Here is a 9,246-nt window from a genome sequence, read left to right on the forward strand (position 1 = left end):
GACAGAAAGTGTAAATATGAGTCAAAGTTATTCCCCTGACAAGATATACCTATATACGACTGGTGAGAAAAGTTAAAAATATTATTTATTTTAAAAATTGTGGATAATTATATTGAATTTTTTATTTTTTTTGATAAAATATAAGTTGTAGGCTCAACTTTCAACATATTTGTTTTTAATATTAAAAGTAGCAAAATATGGGTACTCTCCCAAACATACAACAATCTAAAGGGCATACGAAAACCATTAATGTGTTCCTACTGAGACTAGTAGGAGCACATTAACAACACATTAATTGCAAGATACTAGTAACAAAACAAAATAACAATACCTATAGCAAAATAGTTCTAGTGATAACAGTATTTCGCCAACATATAACCATAGATAATAATAGTCTTAGAAGACCCTCTAAGCTACTAACAAACATCGTGAAAATAAGTTTTAAAGTCTAGCCAAAAAGGCATGAAATAGAAAAGACAAACTAAAGAGATGAAATCCCTAACAGTTCTTTCCAATTTTGCATCTAGCCTGATGAAACACATTGACCCAGTCCTCAATTATGAACTTGTAGAGTTCCTTGCAGTTTTCTTCCTCTTTGGCATTCTTTCCAATCACTTCCTATTGGAGAAGGCATAGTGTGGTGGCCGAGTTGTGCATCACATGAAGACCAAATCTAGAGAGGCTAGTCATTTTGTTTTCCAACTTCGTCAATCTCCTATTGATTTTGTTGAGCTCCACCTCCAAATTCACACTTTGAACAGGTCCCTGCTAGAATCTTTTCACAGGGCCCAGTTGAAATATTCGCATTCCCTTCCACTTCCTCGGGCATCATTTCCTGGGTGAGGTCAATAGGTCCATTACCAAAGTTCGAAACATGAGTTGAGATGTTATCTGTCTCCAGGTCCTCTTCATTTTTTTCCTCCTTCCTTGCAAGCACCTCCTTATACTTGGTTGTCATTTCATCACAATCTTGATCATCGTCATCTTCCGACCCTGAATTTTCAATAATCTTTTTTTTTTCTTTTTTCTCAACATATTTGTTAACAATACGTTTTTCAAAAGTTTTTTTAATAGATGTAATATGTATGGAGAATAAATTCAATAAATCTTTTTTCTATTTTTTTATATAAAGAATATTAATTGTACAATTTTTGGGTTTTTCATTTGTTTGATTAATTATGTGATTGGTTAAACAATACCCACTATTTCAATTAGATCATAGTTCTCACAAATTTGAACTTAAATTATGTGTTATGTGTTGATCAACTAACCAATCTAATTATAGTTAGCAGAATAAGCCAAATAGACGGTGCAGAAACCAGGCATATATATATATATATATATATATATATATATATATATATATATATATATATATATATATATATATATATATATATGTCCACACACACATATACATATATAGAGATATACATACATATACACATGTGTACATATGTACATATATAAATCTATAGTTAAATATATATGTATAACCCAAATTTAATATAACATAATAAGACAATATAGAAATATACATGAAAATACAAAAAACAAACATATACACCTAAGAATATAATATACAAGAATAAATAAAAACAAACTAACAATAAAAAAACAAAAAAAGTATCTACATGAACTATCAAAACGGAACCAAAAGAGGCAGAGGGAGTTAAAAACAAGAGCTCCTTGGTTAGCATAAACATGAGCAACTTGAAAATCACCGAGAAACAGTAGATCACTGTAAATCACGGGGAAGACTGCATGTTATGTTGCACTAACACCCCCCCCCCCCCCCTTAAGCCTAACTAAGGAGAGATAGGAGAGATATGGGTCTTGGCAACAAAGCCTAATCGAGAACCCAATTACAAAGAAGAAAGGAGAAAACCCAACTTAGAAAAACTCTTAACCATCCATTCTATTCTTTTTCTTTAGATTTCAATATGTAAGTTTTGCTTTTATTTTCCAGCTAGAGATCCAGATTCTATTTTACAGGATCAGCTACAAAATTTTACAGAGAATCAGAGCGAGGTTGCTAGGAAGAAAAAGCTAAACACAATTATTTGCAGGCAGATTTTTAAAGATTACCATCACCATGGAAGCTAACGTAGACCTTTGTTTCTAGATGCATGCATATTCTTCCCCTAATTTTGCATGCTCCTTGCTTTCTTCCTATTTTGATTCTTTAAAAATTGTACATGCTTTGTAAGCACGACATTGATAAAGATCTCAGAAATTTGGGGCTTTGTAAAACATTGAACTTTTAGAAAGTTTAATATGGGGGTTTTCTACTTAAAGCATCTAGTAGAGGTTTCTTTCAATAAGTTTCCTGAATAAAAATAAAAGATTAAAGTTGTTATTAACCACTAAGCTCTTCACTCTTCCTCCAATTGGCAACCAAAAATGTCCTTTTGTTCTAAATTCCTGTCTACATGAGATTCCAATGTTGCAACTTTGTTTGCTCCTAGAGATTCTTTCTAGCAGGGTTCCTGACTACATGAGATTCCAGAGTTGCATCCCGAGTGCTTCCAAAGTTTCTTTCTAGTGGGACAATATTGAGCATTGGATAACCAATGGCATCATGTCAACCAGAGGACATCTTGTAGTTCTTCAGTTTGGAGCGCATTTGTTTGTAGATTCATATCTTCCTATCTTTAGATGACCAGTTTTTGTATTCAGGGACCATGTACCTGTCTGCTCATCCATTTGAGCAATACAAAATATATATACAATTGCATTTTCGAAGTATCCTGGAGGTACTCATGCAATGGTTTCTATGAATTTGATTTAATCCTGTTGCAATGTGGATTCATTTGCAGTTCTTCATCAACAATTTCAACTTTCTTCTATAGTTTGGATAAATGATTAAGAGTTTTTTTCAGTTGGATTTTCTCCTTTCTTCTTTGTATTTGGGTTCTCGATTAGGCTTTGTTGCCAAGACCTATATATCTCCTATCTCTCCTTAGTTAGGCTTAAGGAGAGGTGTTAGTGCAACATAACATGCAGTCTTCCCCGTGATTTATGGTGATCTACTGTTTCTTGGTGATTTTCAAGTTGCTCATGTTTACACTAACCAAGGAATTCTTGTTTTTAACTCCCTCTACCTCTTTTGGTTCCATTTTGATGGTTCATGCAAATAGTTGTTGATCTCCATAAATTTCATGCATTTCATGCATAATTTTTGTTCCTGTGATCTATATATTATTTTGTAATTCATAAAGATTAATCAATGAAGATGATTGAATTGCATTAATTCAGTTTTGATTTTCTTCTCTATTATTTGTTGCAAGTTTTGCTTCTTTCTTTTCTGCTTAGAGATCTATTTTATTTTGTAGGGATGGCTGCAAAATTCTACAATTATGATCTATGCAATAATATGGTGATACCTCGTAGGCTTAGACTAACACAAATTCTAAATTATACTATGATTGAAATAAATGCTTGATAGCTGCTAGCTTTTGATAATTATTATTTAATTAATATTGGAGGAAAATAGAAATTAATTAAATAATGAAATATTTTTAATTAATAAGAGGGAAAATGATAAATTAATTAAGTATTTAATAAATAGAGGAAATGCTAGTTTAATTAAATAATTAAAAATTATTTAATTAATATGGATAGAAGAAAAGTGGTAAGAAAGCGATGACATGACAAGATAAAAATACTTTAGTCATTTTAAGATGTTTACATTTTTCCCCTCTTCGAAACAATGTTTTTTATGGTGTTGTTTCAAAAAAAGAAAAAATAATAATAGTAAGTGATAATATAGAAATAGGATGGAAGGTTGTATGGATGCCTCAAAAGAATGGCCAAAAAGTCGCATTTCAAGTTAAACTCTATATAAGAGTTGTGATGTGTGTGGAAGAGAGGTGAAGACAACTAGAGGCAACTATATGTAAATTAGCCCATTGATCAAATGTAAGGTGAAGCATATAAATGGATAATGAAATGGATGGAAAAGAAATTTGTAAGATGGATAGGATATAATAGGCTACGCAAGATGGATGGATATGATAGGAAATTAAAAATATATGGATATGCCTTTTATTATTTTGTTATGCTTTGTATCATCATCGAATGTCTTTTGAAGCAAACAACACACAAGAAAACAATGATCAAGATCAAAGGTCAAAGATCAAGCCTTGATATAGGTGAAAAAAAAGTTCAACAAGATGTGCATACAAGCAAAGATCTTGCCCATTACTCACTCTCCACCATGATATCAAGTCTAAGGCTTCCATGAGCTTCCTTGGAATAGTTCAAAAGATAAAAAGATGAAAGATTAAAAATCAAACATGAAGGATCAAAGATCAAATATTAAGATCAAGACCAAGGATCAAATATTAAGATTAAGATAAAAAGATCGAGGATCGAAGATTATGATAAAAAGATCAAGGATTGACAATAAAATGATTAAAGATCAAGATAAAACGATTGAGGCGATCAAGGATCGAAGATTACGATAAAATGATTAAGGATCAAGAATTATGATAAAATGCAAGTGGATTCAAAAGATAAATTAGCAGGCAAAAGGGCCAAATGATAAGCATGTCAACAACCAACATATATCTAGCCAAAGGATACATACCCAATGCAAATAGATAACACCTAATATGGTGAATTTAATCCCAAAACAACACCTTTTGCGATCATCACCTTCTTTAGAGGAGATTGAGGAATCTATGCTTGCTATAGCATTGGAAAAGAGAACTAGAATAGATGGCTTTCCAATGGAGTTTTAACTAGCTCTTTGGCCTCATATTTGATAAGCTTTCTAGATTTATCTTGAGGGCATTGAAACTAGAACTTTAGTAATTGTCATCAATAAAGATCTAATTAATCACATTCCCAAGGGTGCACTAGAAGACATGGTGAATGGTTAACATCCTACGACATTTCTTAACTTATCTTATGAGATAATCGCCAAAGCTTTGGCCAAAGAATAAAGCATATTACTCAAGAAATTGTCAGGCTTGACAAAACATGATTCCTAAGTGGTCGTTCATATTACATAATTTGGTGTTGGCTTGGGGGACAACTAAATGCACTTTAAAATCCACTTAAGATGCTCTTATCGTCAAGCTTGATTTTGACAAGGCCTATAGTTGTATCTACTAGCCCCTCAAAAAGCTTTGTTGGTTGGGCTGTGGATCCAAATTATGAGGTCACATTAGAATGTTACTTCTGGATGCAAATGCTAGATTGACAATTAATGGATATGTTTCCCTATTTCCCAATTCCTCCCTCAAAATTCCATCTACCCCTTTGACCCATTTCCTCTATGTCCTTGTGATTGATGCCCTTGGATATCTATTTCAATATGTGCATGCAAATAATCTGATATGAGAAACCTCTCTTCATGTCAATGTTATAGCCCTTAACTCCTACTTCACCAACGAAACATGATTTTAATTCAAATTTCCATCTAGGAGGTGAATAATACACTAAATACTCGAGAGTAATTTTATTCATCTTGGTCTCTCAATTGACAAAGCATAAAGCATAAAATAGAGTTCTTGGTGACATGTCTGATGTCCCCAGACTCATCCACCATGGATTCCTAAAGAGTATATAGAGGTGAAACAAGACACCACTACTAGATATCTTAGGATACGAGTATTTCTCTAAGGGATGTATGGAGTTAGGATGGATTCCTAAAGAGTATATAGAGGTGAAACAAGACACCACTACTAGATATCTTAGGATACGAGTATTTCTCTAAGGGATGTATGGAGTTAGTTTCAGTTAAAGTCAAAAATAAATTATTATCTTGTACAAACTAGTTTTTGTCTATGGTCTGTTGCATTCAATGGAAAATAAAATCTTCTTAGCGAGCCATGTTTATATCTCGTCATGTTGGTTACCCTCTAAAGCATAATATAATCAGCTAACACAACTCGTCTGAAAATAGCTTTGGGCCAGATGGAAAAAAGAAAGGCGGAAAGCCCACAACATCTTGGTAGATTGCATTCCTTGGAAGGATAAGGATGGGTTGGGTATCACTGATCCAAACATGCAAGGGTTCTATTTTTAGCCAAATAGCTTGTGAGATATTTGGAAAGGGATGGATCGTGTAAACACAATCCATTTTCAAATATAAACTACTACTGTAGATAACACATGAGACAATTCATTGGCAGGATAAGATCTTGCTAGCTTCCTTTTCCAATATCCACAAATCAGCTCCATTTAATAGCATTTGTAAGGCTTGGCAGTTAGTTTCAAATAAGTTGTCTTGATTTGACCAATCTTTTCATTGTGGGCTTAACCTTGCTACTGCATCTATCTAGTGTAACTAGTTTATCCAATTCAATGGAAGACCTCTAGTTGTGATTCCTAATTGCAAAGCTAAATGCCTTTTCAAATAAGGCATTGATGTGTTTTGGGATCTATGGGATCTCACAAACTTTACCTAGAAACCATGGCACCAACTGAAGGACTTCTTCAACTGAGCTCTAGAGACAAACTGGATGTGCTAGAAATCCAAAAATGTGTACCTTGTTCTCTCAATTCTGCTGCCCAAATACTGTCACTGTAACTTCTTTAATAATCAGAGATGGCCCAATGGTGGTGGCATCTGAACCTTCCCCCTCAAGGTGATTTACAAACACTGTGATCATCAGTAACTGTCACCATGTTATTGTCAACCACATTTGGAAGTTCCATTGTATGGCGGCCCTCTCTTAGACCTTCCTTCCCCTACAAATTGAAATCCAATCAATTTGTGAAATTTATCACTCCAAGTGACCAATATGATCTCTGCTATCAAGAAGAAGCTCATGACCAATGAGGACCTCCCTCAGTAGGCAAGCAATCTTAAAACTCAGTGACAAATGTTAAGATATTGGATATTGTTTGTAAGCTGAGCATAAATCAATCTAAACAATCTCTGTCAGTCTTGTCGAGAAATGCATGCTGATTACTGGAATATGGAAGCCCCGAGACAACCATGGATTCATCTTTGTGTATTCCCATAAGCGACAGCCTTAACACATGCAGCTCATAAATATGAGCAACTAGAACAGCCTCAGTAACAACACAAATATTGATACCATTAGTGATACAACAATGATGACTGATTCCATTACTACTACCATTAGTGTCACAACAATGATAACTGATATCATTATTACAATACTGAAACTAAAAGAGCATGACAACAGTTACAAATTATGATATTGTTCTCAGAATTTAACTTAACTGTGTAGTTTTCGATTCAAACTTCTTAATTCAATTGTATAATTTTCGAATAAAACTCATTGACCTATTTGAAAATCTTGAGAAAACTAGTTCAGAATCTTATCAAAGAGTGACGAAAGTATTTGAGGATCTTGAGAATGGGTAACCAGGTTATGAAGCATGAGTGGAAAGAGCAGTATCAGCAGGGCCAGTTGTGACAGTGGTGTGAATGACAGCCATGAGAACATTTACAACAGTTTTAGCAGTACATCTACAAACCCCACAAGGCAATGATTCAAGATGGGAAACCATTCAGCTTGTCAAATGTAGAAAAACAGTATTGGGTATCAGCGATTTTAGTGTTTGGATGGAGACATTGACAGGTTAAAGTTATGTCACACTGTAATATACCTTGTTGTCCTCTTTGGGTTGTCTTCTTGTATTCCTCTGCACTTGGGTGTCTCTTGCATCTGTGTTTGATCTGTTTTGGAAATAAATGCTGTGGGTGAGTCTGTGATGACTTACTGCGACTGACTTCAAGGTCTTGGATTTAAGTCTCTCTGTTTTTCTACATCAGCTGTCTTTGACTATATTCCAGATGTTGTTCGTGACTGCTGCAACTTTTTGTAATTCTTCATATTTTGCATAACTTAATATTAGAGAGAGGGAGAGAGGGAGAGAGGAGTTAGGAGGTACAGGTTAATCACATAAAATGACATTTCAAAAAAAAATCAGATTTGCAAAACATAATATTTTTTTAGATTTTTTTGTGGTTTAAAAGCAAGGGGATGTAGAGCATGAAGATTTCACTTCTGATAATTTAATAGAAATCTGTCATGTTTTGTAGATTGTAAAAACTGCACGGAATCCTATTTTTTGTGGAGTTTAACCACTTCAATTAACTAGTGGGTTTCTTTATTTTTTGATTGGTACACGGTTGAGCCAGAGAAGTTTATATTAGAATCAATATTCCAGTTACATAGGTAATATTAGAGGCCTTAAGACAAAGAAACCAAAATAGACAAGGGACACAATCCTCAAACAAGCCAAAATCATTCCTTAGCAAAAAAAGAGGAATGAGCTTCGAAGCAATTCAACAATATCCTAACTGCCTCGAGAGTTTAAGAGTATAAGCATGCAATATCAACCGTTCTGCCTTAAAGTCTAGAAGTATCAACATTGATACTACATGAAAGTCTTTAAAAGCTAAACAAAATTCTCGTCTAAAATTGAAAAAGTTCATATCTGCTAAAGCCTTTCTTCAAATGCCGACCCTACGCTTGAACTCTAGACCGAGCACAACCCCTTCCTCGTGGACATCCTCTGCAACTACAAAGAAACAACTGACTGCCCACGACCCTTGCCTTCTTGAGAATCATCACTACCCTCACCTCTTGCAGGTAGACCATCATGCTCAATTTTTGGAGGGAGGAATCCATTTAATCTGGTGAAATCTTTGAATTCATCTTCCCTGTTGTGATCCTTAGGATTATCACCCGACAATTTCCATTTGAGAAACCTAACAACCATGGCTACGAAAGACCTGTGATGCATTAGAGTAGGGCCTTTAAGGTCCAAGAGAAAAGGATAATAATTGATAGTTTCTCTCGGAACTAAGAGAAGAATCATATCCCCTGAACGGGGAAGCCCAGTGTCAAGGATGCCATATTTGAGAACTGAGTCCGGACATTCCAGCATATCTTCTTCAAATAGATGAGAGGTTAAGGCGAGCACCTCCACCTTAGGAACCTGGTTATCGAGCAATGAAGCCACAAACTGGAAGACATATGAGAATTATCTCTCGGATATTCCTTTCTGCTCAAGTGACCATGACCCAAAATCATTTTGACTGCCAAAATTACCAATGGTAGAAGTCTTTTTAGTCTCTGATCAGAAATTTCCTTAAAGGAAACTTGGCAGATCGAGTAGGACAGCAAAATTGGAGTGTCCACCCCAAAACAAGAAATAGGATGAGGGAAAACCTTTACTATGAATCCGAAGGGTTCTGTCATTTTAAACAAAAGCGAGAGAAGCACGATTTCTTGGTAGCTGAAAGAAAACAAG

The sequence above is a fragment of the Cryptomeria japonica genome, chromosome 8 (assembly GCF_030272615.1).
Source record: "Cryptomeria japonica chromosome 8, Sugi_1.0, whole genome shotgun sequence".
NCBI classification, from domain to species: domain Eukaryota; kingdom Viridiplantae; phylum Streptophyta; class Pinopsida; order Cupressales; family Cupressaceae; genus Cryptomeria; species Cryptomeria japonica.